The 21992-nt window shown below is 44.4% G+C and overlaps 1 pseudogene; it reads right to left on the minus strand.

Annotated features, from left to right (window-relative positions):
* Positions 1–991: 991 nt before the first annotated feature.
* Positions 992–20741, minus strand: LOC146208310 (uncharacterized; annotated as a pseudogene).
* Positions 20742–21992: the final 1251 nt, after the last annotated feature.

A 21992-nucleotide genomic window follows, 5' to 3' on the forward strand; every position in this document is an offset into this window, starting at 1 on the left:
GATAGAGCGAAATCAAGGTTACAAGGTTACTGTACGAGGTTGCAAACATGCTGGAATAGAATTCACAATCCCATTTTATATGGATACAGCGGAATCAAGGTTACAAGGTTACTGTACAAGGTTTGCAGTATTGAAAAAGAAGAAGCATTTGTACATCGCTATTGTCTGGTCTAGGTGTAGTCGTACAATGCTGCTTTATAAAAGTTGCGCTTTTTGCGATTACCGAATTAGTGGCCATCACCCAAACTTTTACAACTATTGTAGTCTATTGTAGTGCATGGCATAAATTACAAGGACGGGAGTGATGGAAGCATTCTTTGCAAATGCAGTTTTTTCTATTTTGTCTTAAGAAACGCGAAGGCTGTGAGGTATGAAGATAATTACAATTTTACAGTAGGAAACGTAAATGGCTGGTGCAAGAGTACACGCTTAATTTTCGAAGTTATGAGAATACTTACCAAAGGTAAATGTGACGTTTTCAATCGCGGTGAAATTCTGAGTCGACAGGACCAGATAATCGCATGATTCGGCTGGTACGTCAGCCAAGACTTGTGAAGACGGCTTCACGAAGCAAACCATCTTGTCTGCGTAGTGGGGAAGAAGTCTTTTTTTTTAATACGACTCAGACCACTTCGGTTGTGGTAGTATAATACCAGAAGGTTTGGTTATGTGCTAATTTTCCTCGCATGCGATTCTTTTCTGTCCTATAGCTTTGTCTCATCTGGACATTAAGTGGAGAAAGTGTAAATTTTCATGCTCATGACTTCGCCTATGCAAAAGAAATTCTAGTATCCTTAATGATATTTAAAAAGACGAAAAATAGCGCGAATTCTCCCTTCTCTTTACTGCCATGCGTTTCATGATAAATTCAGTGCATATTGCTGGTGATCATTGCATCAGCGGGCACTGTTATCATGCTCAAGGCGTTAACATATGAAAAGAATAATGAGGTAAGGACGAGAACATTCTTTGCGTAGGACGCAAGCTTGTCTTACTCCTCCTGTTGATGCGAGCTTGGGTTGTTTCCTTGGGTGGAGTTGTGGGTACTGAATCTGTAAAGGAAAGAGAAAAGAGCTGTAGGAGTCATTATCATCTTTTTCAACATAGGAGCATAATCGTAAAATTATTTTTATTCGTTTCTAAACATGGTACATCTTTACTTTCTACACCCCGTTCACCAGAAAATCAGGTGTCCAGATGCCGAAATTGGCGTTGAGCTAAAAATCACGATCATGGCACTGGTAGGCGGCGACTGGCAGTTGACATGGCCGCGCAATGACGGGAGGTAAGGTTTACCTGCCATTACGTTTGGCAGGAGCTGCCAACTCGGGTCTCTTTTTTTCATATGGGAGGGTGATATCAGAATCAGCATGTCAGGTACCTTGCATTCACGTTATCCCTAGGCCAAGCAGGCAGAACAGCAGCTTGGGCTTGTTGGTCATTCTTCTTCAGGTAACAGCGCAAAAAAAAAAAACAAAAAACGCGGACGGGACGCAAGAGCAAGAACACACAACGAGCGCTGTAATGAGGGCTGGGAAGTCGGGAGTGAAACACTAAAAAGAGCCCGAGGTACGAGAAATTTAATTAGCCAGAACAGCAGCTTCGGCTTGTTGGTCCTTTTTCAGGTAACAGCAAAAAAAAAAATTTTTTTTTTTTTTTTTTTTTTTTTTTTTTTTGCGCTGTTACTTGAAGCAGGCACGTTCATACGGATTACTTTAAGCGAGGCTTTATATGTCGGCTGGCTATATGTCGGGGCTTTTTAAGACGCTATCGCGTCATAAAGCGCGGCGGAGCTTATGTGTCCACATTATTTTTAATGCACTGACGTTGCCCCTTTTGTGTAACATTTAAGATTGAGAACTCAGTTCCTGTTATTCTACAATGACAACGTTTCGAGCTTTTCGGGGCACGTCATTTGTCCTACTTTTTGTGAACACAAATAGCAAGGAGACACTTGCTATTTCTCGTTGCCCTTGCTGTTAAGGATACGTGCAAATCTGCACGTACATTAGCTCTTGTTTCACTAGTGCGATTATGAAAGACCAAGCGAATTCTTAACACCTGCCCTAGGAGGGCTTGTTCCGGTACAAAAGGAGCATTTAAAGTTGAGGTTGTTTTCAGCCGACGCGAGCAGCCATTTTGTTCTTATTTATTTATTTTGCCATACGCTAGATGAGATCAGACCCTTATATCGCCTCCTTTGTCAATGCAAACGGAGACGCTTTCGCCATCTTCACATAGTTCAAAGCCGCTTACCACATGTAAAACGAATTGGGACCGACCGTACTAAAATTTAGATCGTTCACAAATTCCATAAAAGCCCTACAAAACAGCTTAGAAGCAACGCCTGTGTACCTTCGTTTTTGAGAGACTGTACAGTGGAATTCGAAATTTCAACGCTTCCGCTCTTAAGTAAATTACAATGACTGGCTACGGGGCGAGTCGGTTCGTGACTTGAAAACACTACGGCGCAAAGACGACCCCACAAGAAAAAATACGACACCACATCCGCGCACTATTCACCATTCGAAGAAAAGGGGCATATTTTAACTCCTCGACTACGCATGCGTGCAACGCTTGATCGCTCTCAACCTTGCCGGTAACAGTAAGCAGCAAATGACATGACTAAACACTATAACAAAGTTATATAAAACATAAACCAAACAAATATTAGCAAAGGCAGAATCATTAAATCGTAGCAAAAGCGGTGTCAACTATCCAAGCACTAGGAGTCAAAATCTGAAAAGTAAAAACAAAAAAAAGGTAAAATAAGAAACAAAGGTAATTAAGAAACAAAACAAAAAAAGCCACCACATGAGCACCACGCTGGACAGGTCGTCAGATACTGAATAAAAATAATGCATCGCGATGCAGGTTTTCATAAAAACGTTTCAAGATAGTGTTTTCAGATCTTTAATAAATGTTGGGTGAAAATGGACCAACAAGAACAGGATGCTTTTGTGACAAGTGAGCATACCCAAGGCCATTAAGACGGAGGGACTTGCCTGTGGCCGGTGATGCGGAGGAGGCGGCAGCCCTGGCGGTCATGAGTGCGGAGAGCGCCCGCAGCCGCGAGTACCGTGGCCGGCAGGTTCCAGTGGCGTCCTCGAAGTCAGCATACACGACCGCAGCGCATCCGCCCGAATAAGCCTGCAGGAAGGGTCTCACCGCGGCACCCACCGACCGCTCCGTCTCGAACGTTTGCACCCAGCTGCTGTTGAGCCGGTGCAGGGCCCGAGGAATCTCCTCCCATGTGTCCCCCACCGCCCAGCAGGTCTGCGCGCACCGCACAGACACGACGTGAAACGAGTGCTTGCATCGGAAAAGAGATTCAAAATGCCACTGGTTACTCTATAGCCCGACTCAAGATACCGCGAGTGCCAAAAGAACCAGACGAAGCGTCACCTTTGAGCCCTACAGTCAGCTGTTTGTGCAGCCATGATGAGTTGTGATGAGGTCATATTGGCTTCACGGGTGCGACTTAACACAAAGATTGCCTCAAAAAATCTTGCTCCACACTTAGCTATTTGTGCACCCATGATACGTTGTAATAAGGTCATTAATGTCACCGTAGGTGTGACTTGACAAAAATATTTTGACTAATGAGCAAAGCGGCATGGAGTCCAGTCTGTTTCGTCCATGTTTTTGCATTTTTAGTATTCGGCTCTGAATGAAATGTTAGATGACGGAGCAATGATTCAAGTTATGTCTTCGTGTTATGTGAGTCTTGTCGCCGTAATTGAAGAGGCTGAGTGTTATCGTCCTAACGCTGTGTTATTTAAGAAAAATGCACAATTTCTAGTCGGCTTTCTTCCATGACAAGGTCGCACTTTGGAGCTTTAACAAATTTAAAATAATAATCAGCTAATAATAAGGACATTTTCCGCCTGCAGAAGCGTCCCTTGATTCGTGAAAATATAAAGTGGATACTTGTAAACGTGCAAATACCCACGCTTTTTATTTGGACCCCGCTAGATTCCAATTCGACGGTTATTTTACTGCCATACATGATGTGGCACTAAGCTGAACTGCACAAAAGTGCTCAAAGCATAGATACGGCGTATACAGAAAACGTTTCTGGCGTATCAACGGTAGCTGATTACCCAAATCGTGTGACCAGTCTCTTGGTCAGCCAAGATGTGGAATCTGATTGCACGTCTCGATTTATAACATCGTAACTAAAATAAATGAACAAAACTGGACAAAGACTCTTGTACAACCCTTCTGCGTTATGAAAAAAATTGTGCAGGGCTACGCTTTGCCCTCTTCCACCAGTGGTACATCGTTTTTTTTTTTTTTTGTACACGGAGCGCCACCATTTCCTACTTTTTTTTTTTTACTTTACTATGTCGTGTATCGGCTAAGGTAAGCCTGGCAGGCTACTTGATCTTCAATGATCCAGAGGTCCTAGTATAGCTGTAGCTTAATCATGGCACCACCTATGGTGTACCGCCATTTTAACTTTGACCTTTGACCGTAAATAAAGCCTTACCTGATGTCTGTTCACATCTAAATCTAAGCTGAACAAAGTGATGCTTCCGCTTCGCCCTACTAGCTTGAGCAGGGTTAAACTTCAGCCATTTTTGTCTGCAGTACAGGTGGTTAGGGATTAGAACTGCGAGTTGGCACCTCATGCAAGACTTACACTAGTTCATTTTATTACTTCGCGGCATATAATAATATGTGTTTCGCTGAAAGACATAGTTTACGAGGCGGCCAGAGTTTTAAAAGCTTTCTCTGTTAAAACTAAGCTCCGTGCCATGCATTAGAGCCCCATGCTTGCGCCATCATACACGGGTGGACGCGTTCTGACAGCGAAATCTACGCACATGATCGTAAGCTTCCAGCCTCCTATTGAGACAGGCGTCTCCCATCGAAGCGTTTGAGGAACGGGTCTTGAAGCCAAGGACGGCGAAATTTACAGAGATGCACGTGGAAGGTCGCCGACCCCCTTCTGGAGCAGCTATTTCTTTCTGAAAACAAGAAAGACAATAGACAGGAGTCCAGGAAAATGAATAATAAAAAATTACAGAATTGTACTTAAGTCTCCTCATTTGCCTAAAAGCGAAAGCATGGCTAGTTCTGGGCTTAGTTTCACTGTGTGCTCGTTTTGCGTTTCATTGTTTTTCCGAGTTGTGCGAATTTACACTTACCTTACTTTTTATCATTATTTTCAATTTTTGTGCAATATTTGTTTTTTTTTTCTGTCGTTTTTGTTTTGTTCTTTTTAGTGTACTTTCGTTAATTTTGATTTTGTTGGCGCGTCATAGCCGCAGTTTCTTTTGCGGCATTAAACCCCATATAAATAACATATGACTATTTTCGATTTTAATCTTTTCTTCTTCATTTTCTTTATTTTATATATACATAAGTACTTTACATTTATTAACAGTCTTTTCTTCCCTTTCTCTCAAATGCCCTCCATAGTCCTTACGCTAGACAAGAAGAATTATGGACACGTTCGCAGGAAGTCGGCATAGTGTAGTGGTTGGCCCACTGGGCTAAGACACGGTAGGATGGTGTTACTAGTCCTGACGCAGACACGATTTTTCGTGGTAATGATTGACAGTAAAATGTGGACATGTTCTGACTACGCACCCTGTCCACAGCTCGCGGTGACACCACAGGGTCCTATGGTACAAGAAAGGCTTACGCCTTAATAAGCTGTTAGAGGCGAACCGTTGGGAATACATCAGCAAAGAAGTAACCTCTCGGAGACAAGGTGCAGCTTCAGGCAGTAAACGGAGTTTTAAGCTGCTATGATAAAAATGCCGCAGTCATACGTCCTGCTCAATAGCAAACAGGCTTGCAAATTTTGGTTAGAAACCCACAATCCACTAAATTAAGCAGGACCACGAACGGTCATCAGAGTCATCCGAGAGGCTATTATAAAGCTTTGGTTGAGGCTAGCCCACTGGCGAGTGCTATCTGGACTCATTTCATCTGCACAGTAATATTTCGTTTGTGTAGTTACGTTTACCAAGCACGCAAGTAGGGAGAAATGGCGTCACGAGCCACATCTTCCTTCTACTATCCACTGTGCACTACTGTTCGAATATTGCCTCCTTGTAGTAAAGGTGCAAGAAGTGGTCGCTGAATTAACTCAAACAATTCTTTTCAATGTAATACTTGTGCAAAAAAAAAATAAACCCGATTATGGCGCAGTTCACAAGCATAATCAGCCGTCGATTTAATTGCACGGCTTGACTTGGATTCATAAAACGTGTTAGCCGACTCATTCGTTACGCGACAGGAGGGACGCTTCAGTTTCACACTTAAGGGATTACATTTTCGGGTTCCGTTTATGTCACGCATTCACTAGGTCCCCTTTAATTAAGTTGAAATAAAGATCCATCGTGGGTAGCCTGCTCGCATGTCGTTCGTTTGGTTCCCACCTCCACCGAAATTATCCCACTCTGCTTCACTATGCCATGTAAAGTCAATGCCATTTCAGTAGGCAGAGGCCCCAACTGCTCATGCGCCGTTGACATGACAACCGGTTGCGCCGAGCCAGACATGTGCGCCATCGCCACCGCTCCTCTCGAATCGTTGCGCGTGACGTCATCGCCGGCTGCGCACTTCACTGCGCATGCGCCGTGCTCTTTCCGCAGGGGAGAAAAGCCGTGGCGCGTGCGCTCGCTTTTTAGATGCGCAGTGCCCAGAGAACCAACCGATATGTAGATAAAAACTTTACCATGTATAACCGTGAGTAATGAAGCTTAATCAAGCTAAACCATCAGCAATTTTTGTTTCCGCTGAAAGAATAATTTTTGGCTACAGGAACATTCTTGAGAAGTTGAAAGTGCTAATGCCAACATTTTTGACCTCCTCCTGAATTTTGTTGTTCCATTGAGATTTTGCTTTCTAATGCCCAGCAAAGACGACGCCGTATTTTTGTTTTTTTGCCACCCGTGAATCTTAACGCTGCCGTTTTAAAATGTGACATTCTGAAAGACGAAGAATATGGCAGCGCGAACGTGATTTCGCCGAAAGAGAAAAACTCGCGATTGCATGCTGGGAGGGAGAAAATACAATTGCTAGACTGCATCGCCTCTTTTCTCTAGAAATTGCAAGGATAGTGCACCTTCCTCGTCCCGGTACAGAAACAGTCCAAAGACGACTTGTATACATATTGACCACCACTGAACAAAGCGCAACCACTAGTGAGAAGGCAACGCATCCGCTCTATTATAACCATCAATTGATACTAGTAATACTATACTAGGAAACATACTGATAATACTACGGAAAAGGAATTTTACATTTACCAACACATGTATTGATATACTACAGTAAAATGGAAAGTTGAACCAGTTGTTATATTCTGACGGGAAATGACAGCGCTGATTTAAGGGACAAAGAAAGAAAACAGGAGCAGTGTTTCCGTCATCTTCCTTTGTTCCTTGATTCAACGTTACTCCCCGTATGGATGTATTAGCCTAATAGCGCACTTTGTTGGTATACGTGAAGCTAAGAAAGAGTAGGCTGGACGGTTTCCTTCTCAGCCTTGTAAAAGCGTCTTCACGGCACGTATTAAACCTTAAATCAAGTCATTATTAAGAACAGCCTTCATACTTAGCTTTTAAGATGTTCTCTGCCTTTAAGAGTGCCTAAAGGCTTCATTACATGGCTGAAAAGTAGACTGCGCAGCCCGGTTACTTTTGGCAAAGACTGCTTTTTGCCATAGTCTTCCAATGCGGTAGCGTTAAGGCCCCGTTCCCAAAAAATCCGGCATTGGTGATGGCATTGTCGGCGTTGTACGAAAGATCACTAGTATGCTCCTGGAAGGTGGTAGTTGGAAGATGATACGGCTGTTCGCGGATTGCTTGTGTTGTTTTTTAATGGTGCATAAATGACTAAGTCCATCATGTGCCAAACATGAGGTGGGATATGGCAGGATCTGTGAACTCGGGTTGCCCCTTTGATATGAGAGGCTGAGGTATAAATTGTACCTTCCGGTACACTTGGAACCAGGGTCAGTCGCCGCTCTTAGGCCACGCAAACAGGTTTACAGAGCTTGGTTAGAGCAGGGCTTTATATACATGTGGTATGATGTTTCACATACTACGACTGCATGCAAATAAGTATGTGAGATAACAGAGGCCCAAGTAAGAAATTAGTAATAAGCGAGGAGCAAAGTGGATAAACACGCGAATGACGATCCACAAGGGGAGCCTCAGACGGTAGTCATCAACGCTGTCGCGTTATAATATACGGTTGGAGTTTAATGCTCTAAACGCAAAGCACCTTGTAAAAGAGTAAAAACGGAGTATTATGTCTACTAGCACACTCCCGTATAAGGGATGGTAATCATTCCATGTCCTGGGGCAGATTTCACCACTAAATGTATGGAATTCGTAACGGAGGCATATTCACTCCCCAACTCAAATTTATTTCATGCAGTTAGTAATGTCAGGATACATTTAATGGCTGCGCGTTTCGAAGTTAGCAATTAGAAGACATTAAACTATCGGTCAAAATCTTGCTAATTGCTCGAACTTCGTGCGATTTAATGTGAAAATAAGCTTGTGTTGCCGACCATACGTTTTCTGTATTTCTAGCGGTAAAAATCTAATCTAGAGCTTACAGGGAATATCGTGGCCTTACACGGGAGTGCGCTGAAGGACATGTTATTCTCTTATTACTCCCTTATGGGCTAATTCTTGTTTAGAGTGTAATGGTCCTTTATGTTTTCCTTGTTTAACATGCATCAATTCCTCCAGTTATTAAAACCTTGTTATACTGTATGTGTACATTAAACCGCAGGAGAGAAGGCATTCTTCTGTACTGGGCGACACTTACCATGAGTTCGTAGTGTGTCGGTGTTAGGGCGAATGAACTGGGCGCCGTCACAGTGCAGTTGTTGCCCCGAAGCATGCTGTGAGTGAACAGAACCAGCAGATGGCTGCTCCTGCGGAGCGAGCGTGTCAGTTAGGAATCAGGAGAGAACCGGTGATATGCTATTGGGGAGTACGGGTCAGGGCACGACAGAGGATCAAGTAAATGTTCCTGAAAATACCAACCTGCTGAGTTCCTTCAACACCGGAGCGTCGAATTTAGTGACGTGTACCCCAACAATCATTGTGAAGTTGTCTGCCAGATACTTGAACACCTCCTGAATAAGAAAAGTAAGCAGAATTCAGACGTTTGGCTCACCGTTTTAGGCTTACCTTTCTAGACCTTTTCAAGTACCCCAAAATACCCCAAATGAGTGTAGGTCACAGGGAACAGACTGTGAATAAAATCTGCAATAACAACTACACGAATTAGCATTGCCTCCTTTAACCAGACGTACAGCCTTGTCCACTTCTAGCTATAACATTGTACCAGCTTTCAAAGCGCCGCTGCACCCGGCCTGGCCATGCAATGAGGATAAGTAGCAAGCCATGCGACGCACCGCCTCCGGGCACATCTGCGCTTGCATCGCTTTGCATGGACATGAGCCTGCATCGGACGCAATGTTGTTTTGAAAGCAGTGACCATGTTATAGCTAGAAGTGGATGACCCTGTACGTTCTCGTGTTATCTGTTGTCCTCCCTTAGGTCCATACGGGGTGACGGAGTGATAATGTTACAAGATACTAAAACAGCGAGAAGCTGAAGGAGCCGCACCTCACTACGAAATAACCCCTAACTACGCCTAAATTCAATTAATTGTACCGACTCTAGCAAGACACTTTTGATTTCATATTGCCGCATACCATTCAAATTTATGTGTTACAGTCGCTGGCATGCGGCCTTATCAGTGCGATTGTAAATCACAGATCAATTCTGTATTCTTTGTTCATGCCCGTTGTCGCGAGACACATCTTTATCAGTTTCTTTGTCGCGAAAGACGCGCCGAGATGAGTCTCGAAGATTCAGGCCACTTGCGTATGTTTCTGCAATGTTCTAGGTTTGCAGCTTTATCTAGATCACGACATTGTCTCAGCCACGTGACAATATCATGCAATCAACTTGATATCAAACCAGAATATTTATCACTTATTTTCTTCTAGGTAGTATAATATGTGCGTCATAACCACCTCAACACTTTTTAACGTGATAAGAAGTTCTCACTAGAAAATAGTTACTATCCACTGAGAACGTCCTTTCCCTCATGTTTCGCCTCCTAGAAGCAAGAGGTCTCAGATGTTAAGGATGATGAAGGGGCTCATTATATACACCAGATAGTCAATCAACTATCATTATGTTTTAAGCATCTTTCGCCCAAAGAACAAAGCAAGAACTCTTGAACTGCCACTTGGCAACAAACATCGCAAAATATTCCAGTAAATGACAGAAATTTGCTCCAGGGAACCGAGCCTCGTGATTTAGACTCACTGATGAATCAAGTAAGTGTCGAAGGTGGTATTCTTGTGCCGTATGTCGTTACGCTTTGTCGCCCTATTCTATCCTGGCTGCTGCTTACGTGTTAGCTGTTCGGCACAATGCACTCCTTTGTCGCACCAAGTTAGAAAAAAAAAAGAAAAGAAGTCGGTAGAGGCATGCATTTAAGTCTGCTTAGGTCTCATAATGCGGAAGCATTACTACTACATCTAATTGTTTCACTTCTTGGCCCTCATCCAGTTTGCGCGTTTTGTCTATGCCTCTTGTTTCCGCATCTCTGCTGGCAATTTCGACTCATCGCCTCATCCTCTCGCAATCGCAGTTCGCCGTCAGCATGTCATCGGGTACACTGAAGAATCGCACGATGTGCTCGGCGCTTGTATGATGAAACTCAGGCATCCCCCCCCCCCCCCCCCCCCCCCCTCCATTTAGCGAAGCCCGTTTTCACACGGTGCACCTCATTTCCTCCGTCGTTGTGCCAAGCCGCTGTATGCGCGTGGACGCGTGAACGCGAGGAGGGTCGCACTCCATTCTCGCAGTTGATTCGACGGGCAGCATCTCGTCTTTTCCACTTGCGCCCACTGGCTTTGTACTGCCGCCAACTACAGCTGGGTTTCGGTACCGTGTGAGTGGCAACATCGCCGACGGCTTTTTTTGAACAATGGGGCGGGTTGAAAGGAAATGAAACGAGCAGTAACTGCCTCAGTTGGACCCTTAACCTCCTTCCTCCTGCCCCCTTGAAAGAATGTGGGAGTAAATTAAGAAATGGAAACAGTCGCTGTAGTGGGGGACTTCAGAGTTGATATACCTGCGCAAGTGGCCCAATAATGGGGCAGAAATCACAGTATTTCGGAATCAAAAGCTGCAAACGTCCACCGCTGGCCGCCCCTAGTTAAAGCATTACGGCGTCCGTCTAAAGAGTCAACCATGACACAGTCGTAATCGCCCTTTCGTTAGCTGATGCTAGCGTCGCCTTCTGCACAGCTGTACGGTTTAAAAGCAATAAATCAAAATGTGAGGCTTAGGGCACATCCATATTAGAGGCGATGGCAACAGAGCGAAGCGATGAATGAAATAATTGCTGTCCGGAAAATTAATAAACAGAGCTAACTCTAATCTTATATATGAACACGGCCTGTGCTGGCCAACATGCAGCGTCAGGCTCACCTGAGTCATTTTCGCCACTTTTGACAGGTCAGCGCTGGGAGGGGCAAATACGGCGATGCCGGCTAAGCCACTGTTGGAAATCCTGCGCGTCACTCCAGCCATGGTCTCGGGGACGATAGTGGAATCGTTTTTGCTGAAGAGTGGGCCCAGCATGGAAGGCGTTACGGCAACGAGACCATTGCTTTTCGTCTGCTCACAGCGACGCACAAACTTGGAGAACTTGGTATCTGCATCGAAGTTGCGTCGTGTATAGAGCAGAATGGTTGCATCTGAGAATATTTATTGCTGCAGATTGCTATAGTCGCTCAGTTGGTTTTTGTTCGTTTACTAAGTTATTCACGCAGCATTAATTTTTATGATTAAAAAAGAACCGGAAAAGAAAGTCCTTTAAAGGCAGACTTAAAAACAAGCACGAAAATGCTAAAAAAAGGGAACGCCGGGCAGGAAAAACAAGCGCAGGAAGTATACATGTACAGGTAGAAGCAATGTGGAAGAGAACATTCGAGAAGAAATTAAAAAAAAAAATTATTCCTGTATAAAACCTGCAGCTATTTCATGTATTATTTATCCAGATATCCAGATAAAAACGTCTGAAAGAATATGATCTAGATCGCTTGTACTAATGACATAGTCATTGCATATAATGCATTAGAAACGCTGAGCAAAATAGATGGTTATCTGATGTAAGAAGTTGACTGGCCACTGCTGGTGCTAGCAATACATTCGTAAAGCTGCAAGCTGCTCACCGTTCTGGGGCACAAAAGGCTGCGGCGGAGCGCCGGGTGTCACTCGGCGAGTGTAGACCACGTAGGAACAGAGCCGCATCGGGAAGCTCTCCACGTTCAGCGCCGAGGCCGACAGTATGCACACGAGTGCGTCTGGACAGGTCGTAAACAGCAAACACCTACATTTACTCCGTGAAAAAAAAAAAATCTAAACCAGAAGCACTTCAATTTTAAAATGTTCTCGGGCCAATTGGCGTGTGGCTGAAGTGTCGTGCTAGCTGCGTGGTACGGTTCCTTGTGTTTTCCTTACGTTATGCAGGGTGCAGGCAAATGAATTTGTAGAGTCACCAAGTGCTAAAAATCATGCTGGCCTGTACTTGTAGCCTTTACTTCTATTGTGCACTGGGGACTGTTTATGCTTGAAGGACAGTTATGGCCGTCCCCTGACGTTAAATGACCGTTCAACTCACAAGCAAGACATGAGAGCTTTTCAAAGCCCCTGAACATAGGACGCAACGAAGCTTTATGACTCCGACATGAGCTGTGCATTGACAAATAAATTTTCCGACAGCGGATCCAGAGCTTTAGCGACATGTTTCATGCATCATGACGCAGCTGACATGCAGGCAGCGCAAACACGCGCATTATACGTGGACATTCATGAGCACCTCTTAGTCTTGGCTTCGCAGATCCCAAGTGGAGCGCTCTAGGCAAGCATTACAAAAAGATTATGCTTGACGTACAGAGATGTTTCCAGCTGAGTACAAGGATTCTAAGCCAATGAGGATGCATGACCACGAACATCCCGCTAAACCAGGAATCGGCATGTACAGGAGATCTTCGCGAAGAGTGCAGAGCTTTGCTGTTCATGGTACTTACGGCTAGAAGTCGCGTTCTGCACGGCTGTCTTTTCCACAGAATCGTCTGTTGGTTATAAAATAAAGACACAAATTGGTTCCGAGTTCCATTTACTATTTTCGTTTCCTCTTACCATCTAGACTGTCATCTCCGTCCGAACGATCGGATGCTGAAATACGAACGGTCGCCCATTTACGGCAGCTTAACACAAATAGAAGCAAATCTGAATTAAAGGAAGGCAGAATAGGCTACTTACGCGCTTCAGTCGGCTGCTCACGCTTGTACTCTGTAATGTTTTTTTTTTTAACTTTCTTAGCAAAGGATACACAAAAAAAAATAATTCTCAGGACGATTACAATACTCCCTAATGCTGAATGTGAGCGCAGCTATTTAAGCATTCTTGCGATATATATTAAGGCAAATCATTTGAGAGATGTTGTCTGTATGCATGCACAGTTGCAAATTAATTTTTTTCTTCACGAGTCGCGCAGAATTTCTCAGAAGAAAAGGAAGTGTAGAGCTCGTGGCTCTTCTCTTTCTTTTGACTCGTGACACTTTGGCGTGACTGCACCGTCAAAGGCACCAGCCGTGATGCGGCACAACCAGTGAACGGTTGCATAAGAACTGTGCTCTATAGAAATATGAACGAAGAAGCTAATGCAAAGGTAAATACGAAAAACGAGCTGAGTTACTTTGCTTTCGTGTTCAGGCTTCCAGCGCATCAATTTCAACGAGCATACGCAAACAGTCCCTTTCTTTTGAAATTCGGTCGCACTAAAGATAATTGCGCCGATCATTTAGTTGTGCCTTATTTTTCGACTCAGTTGTTCGTACGACCTCTGAGTAAAGCATTTTGTCAAGGGAGCAAAAAACTCTTCATAAGTTCGAGCACAGCGGCAGATGTTTATCAGCACGGCGTGTATTGCTTTTGTTCAGTGGTGTAATAAATTTGAATCTTATTTATAAAGTCCCACAAAGAATGTGACGAAAGCAGAAGAGCCACAAGCAGATGCGTTTGGCCCTGCGGTTACCGCTGTTAAATTCACACATCACGAAAGGATTTCCTTTAAACAAGGGCCCTTAATCACATAATACACGTGGCGTACGTAAGAGAAAAACCTTTCACCATAAGCACCCATAATGTTCCCTGCTCCCATAAGCGCCCTTGCATATAATAGTGAACCATTCGACTCCCAACCGATGGCTGGTGTCAGTTGATCCATGCATGTCGTGCTAGATATCCCGCAGATTCGAACCTGACCCCTCCAACACTAGTATTTTAATTTTGAGGCCTACAGTCTTTGTGCGCGTTAGTTTATGGTTCAACTACTGACTAGCACAGGCTGAGTGGTTCCACTTTAGACCTTACTTTGATTTGAAGAAATTGAGTCCCACATTTGTGCGACACAATGCCGGGAAAACGCTTCAACAAGCTTCTTATTCCATCGCAAAAAAGTACCATCTTGTGTCGCATGCACTCCTTCAGCACTGGACAGGTTGGCCCGTCATCATTTAGTATGTAATCCATAGAAGCGCTTATCCTTTTTCCCCGCCACAATTCGCGAAATACAGCGACAGCGCCTGCCAGTCTTCTATTCGCTTATACTGAATGCAGGGACTGGAGTCGTGAAATTCATCGAAAGGGAAGCGAATTTCTTACTGGCTGCCTCGGCGACCTGTGCGACACGCGCAAAGGACAGGTCGGATCCTTGGCACGGCTGAGCGTCCACATCGACGTTGTAGAGTACCACACAGAACCGTGGGTAGAGGCGATGGGCTCGGGACAGCTGCGAATGCACGTCTGCGTGCTTAGCTATGCAGGCATACACACTATGCAAAAGTTCTAAGGTGTCTAAAAGTGGCCGGCCCTAAATGCGTATGCTATGCGACATTTTGAGATTTATAGTTTGATGAAGCAGGAAATAGTCATACGGCTTTTACACATGAGCTTGTATTAGCAGGAAATAGTCATACGGCTTTTACACATGAGCTTTTATTAGCATTATACTTGCGTGATGAATATTTACGTTTTTTTTTCCACTACACATTACTGCACTGCAAATCTCGGACCTTCTGGCAAAATTCTGCCCTTAGCTTTCCACTGTCTTGCTTATTGGCAATGCTGTCGATTTAATTTTCTCTATCCTACCCGAGTGTTTTACGTAAAGTGAAAGGCGAAACTAACGTTTGGTACCTTGTGACATAACTGCCGCATATCTAATTTTTTGCATTGTACGCGCCTGGAACGGCGCCAAAACACGAAACCGCGAAATACAGCAATCCGCTAGGCTCTAAGTTCTCAATTTTACGCTCTATCTACATCGCCACTGACTAACCTTACCACAAAATATGACTGCGTCACTCCTTGACAATGAACTTCATATTATATATATGTGTGTGTGTGTGTGTGTGTGTGTGTGTGTGTGTGTGTGTGTGTGTGTGTGTGTGTGTGTGTGTGTGTGTGTGTGTGTGTGTGTGTGTGTGTGTGTGTGTGTGTGTGTGTGTGTGTGTGTGTGTGTGTGTGTGTGTGTGTGTGGTGTGTGTGTGTGTGTGTGTGTGTGTGTGTGTGTGTGTGTGTGTGTGTGTGTGTGTGTGCGCGCGCGCGCGCGCGCGCGCGTGAATATATACTGCATTAGGCAATCCTCTGCTGACGTTATTGATAGGCATGGCTTGCAGGTATCGATGGAATTAATTTGACGCATGATAGGGACCCTTGTTTCTTCTCTACGGTCAACCAAACGCTCATAAAAATCCCATTCATCCCTACCTGGCAGTAGTGTAGTATTGATGGTTCAATTTCCGCTGGAAGAAACCAGTAATGATCAATGCACCTGCAACGAGCGAAGTACACTTACTAGGTGAATACGCTACGATGCTACAAATCTTTTGGGAATCAAAAATTTGGTTACGGCCCCGTGTACCGATATCCACCGGATGACTTGGTCTGTGTACTGCCTTTCGTCCGCGCCCTGCGCCAACGCTTAGGTCAATTATGTCCGCACTTGTCATTTGGTCTCTTCTTGTGCCCTGTTCCCTATCGCAGCGCTGATAAAAGTGATAAGTGAAGTCAGTTCCCCCCCCCCCCCCCCCCCCCAATTCTTTCAAGTTTCAAGGAGAAGCTGCCATTATGCCATATATATACAGGCAACTTGAAGGAATTCAATCAAGTTGCCTGTAAAGCATGCTCTGCCACAAGTATACCGTCTTGTAGAGGACGCTGCCTTTATTCATTAAGGCAGCTTTCCCTACAAGACAGTGTACTTGCGGCAGAGCACGCTTTACGGGCAACTTATTTATAAATAAAGGCAGCTTCCCCTACAAGACTATATACTTGTGGCAGAGCACGCTTTACAGGCAACTTGAAAGAATTGGGTGGGGGAACTGACTTCATTTATCACTTTTATCAGCGCTGCGATAGGGGACAGGGCACAAGAAGAGACCAAATGACAAGTGCGGACATAATTGACCTAAGCGTTGGCGTAGGGCGCGGACGAAAGGCAGTACACAGACCAAGTCATCCGGTGGATAATCGGTACACGGGGCCGCAACCAAATTTTTGTTTCCCAAAAGATTTGTAGCATCGTAGCGTATTCACCTAGTAAGTGTACTTCGCTGGACAGTGTCCAGCGAGGCACACTTAAAGCTCGTTGCAGGTGCATTGATCATTCCGGGTTTCTTCCAGCGGAAATTGAGCCATCAATACTACACTACTGCCAGGTAGGTACGAAAGGGATTTTTTATGAACATTTGGTTAACCGTAGAGAAGAAACAAGGGTCCCTATCGCACATCAAATTAATTCCATCGATACCTGCAAGCCATGCCTATCAATAACGTCAGCAGAGGATTGCATAATGTAGTTTTTCAAGTTTTTTGTAAATAAACTAAAGGGACGTGGTTGTAGGCCAGTTGTTAGGATATGGCAAGGAATAACGCCACATAAAAGACAGCGCAGAGGCAAGGAGACTGCACAGGGCGGCTTTGTACATAGTTAATCAGCTTATCGTCTACGCAGCATGACTTCTGTCGAAACAAAGGCATGATAACAACGCAGCATGACTTCTGTCGAAACAAAGGCATGATAACAAGCTTGCGTTATATTAGAATGTGAGGTAGACGGCGTGGTATGTAATAAGCCGAGAGTATTCAGTTTATTCACGAGTGGAGAACAAGGTCTATTAATATATGACCATTTTCCCTCAGCTAAATCCAAGGTTACTATAAAAGTGCGATTATATTTTTCCTGCATGAGAACACTTCCTATAATGCAGTTTTGTTAGAAAATTTCAGTACCTTTTGTACTATCTACTGGTTGCCAAACCTTGGTCTCGACAGGCATTTTAGTATAGACACAAATACTAAACATGATCATAAAAACTTCGGAAGCTTTTTTAAGCAAATATGGAGCTAAACTTAATGGCAAATTTAGATTTCATTGCAATGTGTGCTGCCCTGATAACACGTTTGAATCGGTCGACAAACCTTTTCGCGTAACAACTCGGCCGTCTCCATGGTTACAGCAACACCGTCCTTGGATCGGTATGTGGAGAGCACAGCGGTCGACTCCCCAGCACTCGGCCACGCCTCAGTGGAGCAGACCTGCGCGCAATAACGTCGTGTTAATTCCCTAAAAGCATATATTATTAACGTAATTTTAATCACCGTCATCATTACACAAATCAACATCGTTGTAGGACAAAGCTAGCATGTGATACCTTTCCAATTATTCATGTCCTGCCTATTATATTTCGCGTTTTTGTAGAAATGAGCACGATAACATTAAATACATCTTTTCGATTTTTTTTTCAAATTCGTGAAGTTTGGGCATAGATACGGGTTAAGCATGCCTGTTCAATTGACTCTAGGCCCTTCTTTGTTTATTCTTTATCTTAGTTTCTGTTCTGGCGATCTAACAAACAACTTGCTACAGCCTATGCGTAAGAATGTTCCCCCCCCCCCCCCGTCCCTTCCCTGTTAATTATTTTTTATTGGTATTGCAAGCGCACTAGCATATGTGCTAGTTTTCTAGCTCCTAATGTGTTGTATCAAATAGGAATAAAAAAGAAACGAAAAAATGGAACAACAGAACGAAACAATTCTTCCATAATTTACGTAAGCACTGTATACTGAAGCATGTATACTGAAGCAAGGTCTGAGGGGGAGCCTCAGTTCGCAAGTCAAGCCAACGTTTCGACAAGGGGACATGTCTTCGTCATGCCTTCTCATGAACCCAGACGAAGACAAGCCCCCTTGTTGAAAGTTTGGCTTGACTTGTGAACTGACACTCCCCTCTCAAACCTTCTTCAGTTCTCTTTCAAACTGTGCAGCCATCTTCTTCCTCTCATTATACCCCGGAATCGTAAAAACAGATGGTTAATGATGCAACAATAGGAAAGTTATTTTAGGTATATTTTGCTGCAACCTTACATCTTCAATCTCCTGAGCCTCCTCACAAGTGGCCTCTGCCGTCGCATTCGTCGATGCTTTGAACTTGATGGCCGCCATATTGAGCGAGAAGCAGGTCGGCACTGAGAACGGCTGCAGCAGCTTGATCCAGCTCAAGGCAGTCACCTGCTCCACCGAATGAAATTCATGCAAAGAGCTAAGCAATTGTAGATAAACATTTTCGCTTTTATTAGCATCATGGGCTGCCCATTCAATCTTGTGGTTAGGTACGTAGATTCGTGGGGATTACTAACTAAGGCAGATAAGATGGTATAGAATAGTAATGTCCAGGCGTTAACTTTATGCTCAGTGCATCTCTCTTCGACAAAGAGAACGTACGACAAATGGCCATTGCACTAAGCCAGAAATTACATTAAAAATGACATTCCAAGACATATGCATAAATAAAAGCTTTAAAAATGCATTGCCGAAGCAGGAGGGAACCGTACGTTCGCATTTTGCGGCGTGTTACGCGCATAAACAACAGACAGTCATTCCGAAAAAAGAATCATCTCGATTTCGCATGCAGGAAAACTTAGTTACTGGGCTACAGCTCTCAGGACAGCAATAAGTGCAAGGATAAATAGCAGACCGCGGGCGTGGACTGAAGGCAAGTGTCGTCAGCCGGGTGGTCGAAGAGGGATGAGTAGGTGGTCCTGCAGAAGGGCCAACTGTGTTGCGCCCTCAGATGCGTCTGCAGCACCACAACGTCGGCAAACCTGCACACAAGGAACCGCGGCACGCGTCGCGGCAATGATACAATATATGAATAAGACTGTTTCCCCTCTTCTAGCTGAAGCCTGTGCAAAAAAATACATCTAATATTGAGGATGATTTCGACATTTAAAGGTATCGAGCTGTCTACGTTAGATATTTGGGCCACCAAGGGTACTATTGTGGATAATTGTACGGGTATTCTGTCTTGTGGCCTAGTGCGTTAATTTAGCTAAGCTTGAGCAGCATCCCAAATTATTAACTGGCGTGTACGAAGGCAGCATTTCCTGAGATTCTGAGCGCTGTAGGGGAGCTAATCTGCGAAAAGTGCAAGTATAAGCAAAAGCCCGCCTTGCTAAATCAACATTCCGGCAAGTGTTATTCGCCCCAAGGCGCAGGAGAATAGAAAAGGCTGCACGGCAGTTAAAGGCTTGGGTGACTGCACATTCTTTCAAAGGCCACGACTGCTCATACGCAATAGGGGATATAGTGCATGGCAATTCTTCAATGCCTCATATGGGCTTTAGTAACTACTCAGAGCCAATTCACCTTCAAGTGTTATAAATTGGGAGCGCTGCAATTAACAGGTTGGAAGCCCGTGAATGAAAAAGCTTAGAATCGAGGACCGAATAATTGCCAATGAAACCTGGCGACCTGGCGCTCTACTTGTACGTCTTTTATAGGAGGCTACAGTCCGAGTTGCTAAGTACGCAATGCCTCTTGAACGGTACGTCGGAGAGGGTGCCGCTAAACAGACACATTTTTCTTGTTTTTATGAATAGGCCTTGCTGCCATGCCGTTCAAGTCTGAGCGACTGCAGCTACTGTTAACTGGTTTCTAAATAAAGTGTTTTGAATGATGAGAAATAAGAACAGTGCTTCGCGAGAGGCGACACAAGTAGCTGTCTCCACACGTCAGCAATGCCAGATAAGAGATAGCAATGTGCTTACTAAAATTAGGCTGTCGTTTAAGCTAGTCAGCAGTGATCAGGTTTAATGACCATGAGCGTACATCTTCAACTCTTGACTCATGGAAGTCCCATCAAACAGTTTTGCTCTAGCTGTGGTCTCCCTTGCAAGTATCGGAGGCGTCAGGCAAAGTCATCTTGGCGATAATAACAGGTGACACAAAAGAACAATTCAATTAAATTCTTGTAGCAGTTGATTAGATATCACATCAACAATTTTTTCTAACAATTTGTAATACCGTGCTTGGCTTGTGGTTTGTCAGGTATATTGCTGAGGCTAGGGGCAGAAAAACCCGAAATATGAGCATTAAGGGCTCTTAGTTGCCACGTTGTTCTTGAGATAAACCCTTCAATAAAGGTCAAATGACAATGTCGCCACTGTTGTCGAATTCGACACCAGGAAAGTTTGCTTACTCGTAGAGTGGAGCGAGCCTTTGTGACAGCAGCTGACCAGCCTCGTCATAGTCGATAAGTTCGAGGCCTAGCAATAGCGACGTGTCTTTGGGAAGCCGCTCCATGAGTGCCTGCGATAAAGCCATGGTCTGAGCCACTGGCGACGCTCAAACGATGCATGCGGAGTGCTAGTTACAGCTGCGCTCCACATAACAGAAGGACGAATGAAGCGTACCAATAAAAGCCAATGTGTTTGTCTTCGTTCACATTTGTACACAATCAAATGACGTGATTCCAGTCGTACTTGTCCTCCGTTATTTTGTACTTATGTAACCTGCTACCAATAAGTAAGCTGGACTGACCAGCTAAACAACATATACTGCATTCTTAAAAACGTCATGCCTTAAATGTTGGTACGAAAAAGCTTGCTAACAAGACATGAGAGCCTACCGATTAGTTGGCCTAAATTTTAACTGCTCCGTAACATTCAAGCAGAAAAACATCGTAGCCAGCATTTGCATTTACTGATAAGGAAGGTATATGTATTATGATTTGCTGACAGTGCATGATGTGGTCTTAACGCTAAGAAAACGACGCGGAATTTAAAGTATATCCGGGAGTTGTCAAAATCTTCTCGTAAATTGTTAACGCCGCTGGCTGTAAGAAACAAAGTTTTATCCACACTTGTACGTCCTCATATTTAGCTATGCGTGCCTTCCATAGTCACCTGTTCTAAGCAGAGGTTGGCATACTAAGTTCCAAAAAAGAATAAACTGGCAAAACAACCTGTTGACGCTTAGAAAATTGCAGACGTGACGGACTAGCTATGTGCGTCTAGTCCTGCCTGTCACACCAACGCTTTTCTTCGAGCCGCACCTGGATGGAGAGCGCCACAGATGCGGCCTCGGTGGAGGAGATGCGTATGTCGGTCAGCGCCACGCCGTGAGCGTAGGACAGCCGCACGGCATCTTGCAAGGCAGTCGCCGCGGCACCGAAATCCTGATTCCCTTGCATGCGCACGAACAGTTTCACGCCACGGCCAAGACCCCGCGACAGCCTCTCAAGCGCAGCCTCGCGCTCGCCTGCGCACACAAAGTTGAAGGTGCATCCCGTGACGTTTTTTATAAGGATTTGTTTTTCCGTTTCAATGGCAAGTCACAATGACTTAGTTTTCGAGCTATCCTGACAACACAGGCGTCAGTTTCATATTATAAAAAAGAAATAAATGAATCGGGAAATGAAATGATACGAAACAAAGCACCGGAGTTCCTGCTTCAAGATGCCCCAAGAAGGCCGTCCACTGCGTCTGTCGAACATTTAAATCCCTGGGGGTGGGGGAGTATATTTTGGCTATGTTATGTGACTCTATGCACCTCTGGTGTCCTAGCTTTTTTGAA

This window comes from Amblyomma maculatum, chromosome 1, assembly GCF_055883805.1.
Source record: "Amblyomma maculatum isolate TAMU_Amacu chromosome 1, ASM5588380v1, whole genome shotgun sequence".
Classification (NCBI taxonomy): domain Eukaryota; kingdom Metazoa; phylum Arthropoda; class Arachnida; order Ixodida; family Ixodidae; genus Amblyomma; species Amblyomma maculatum.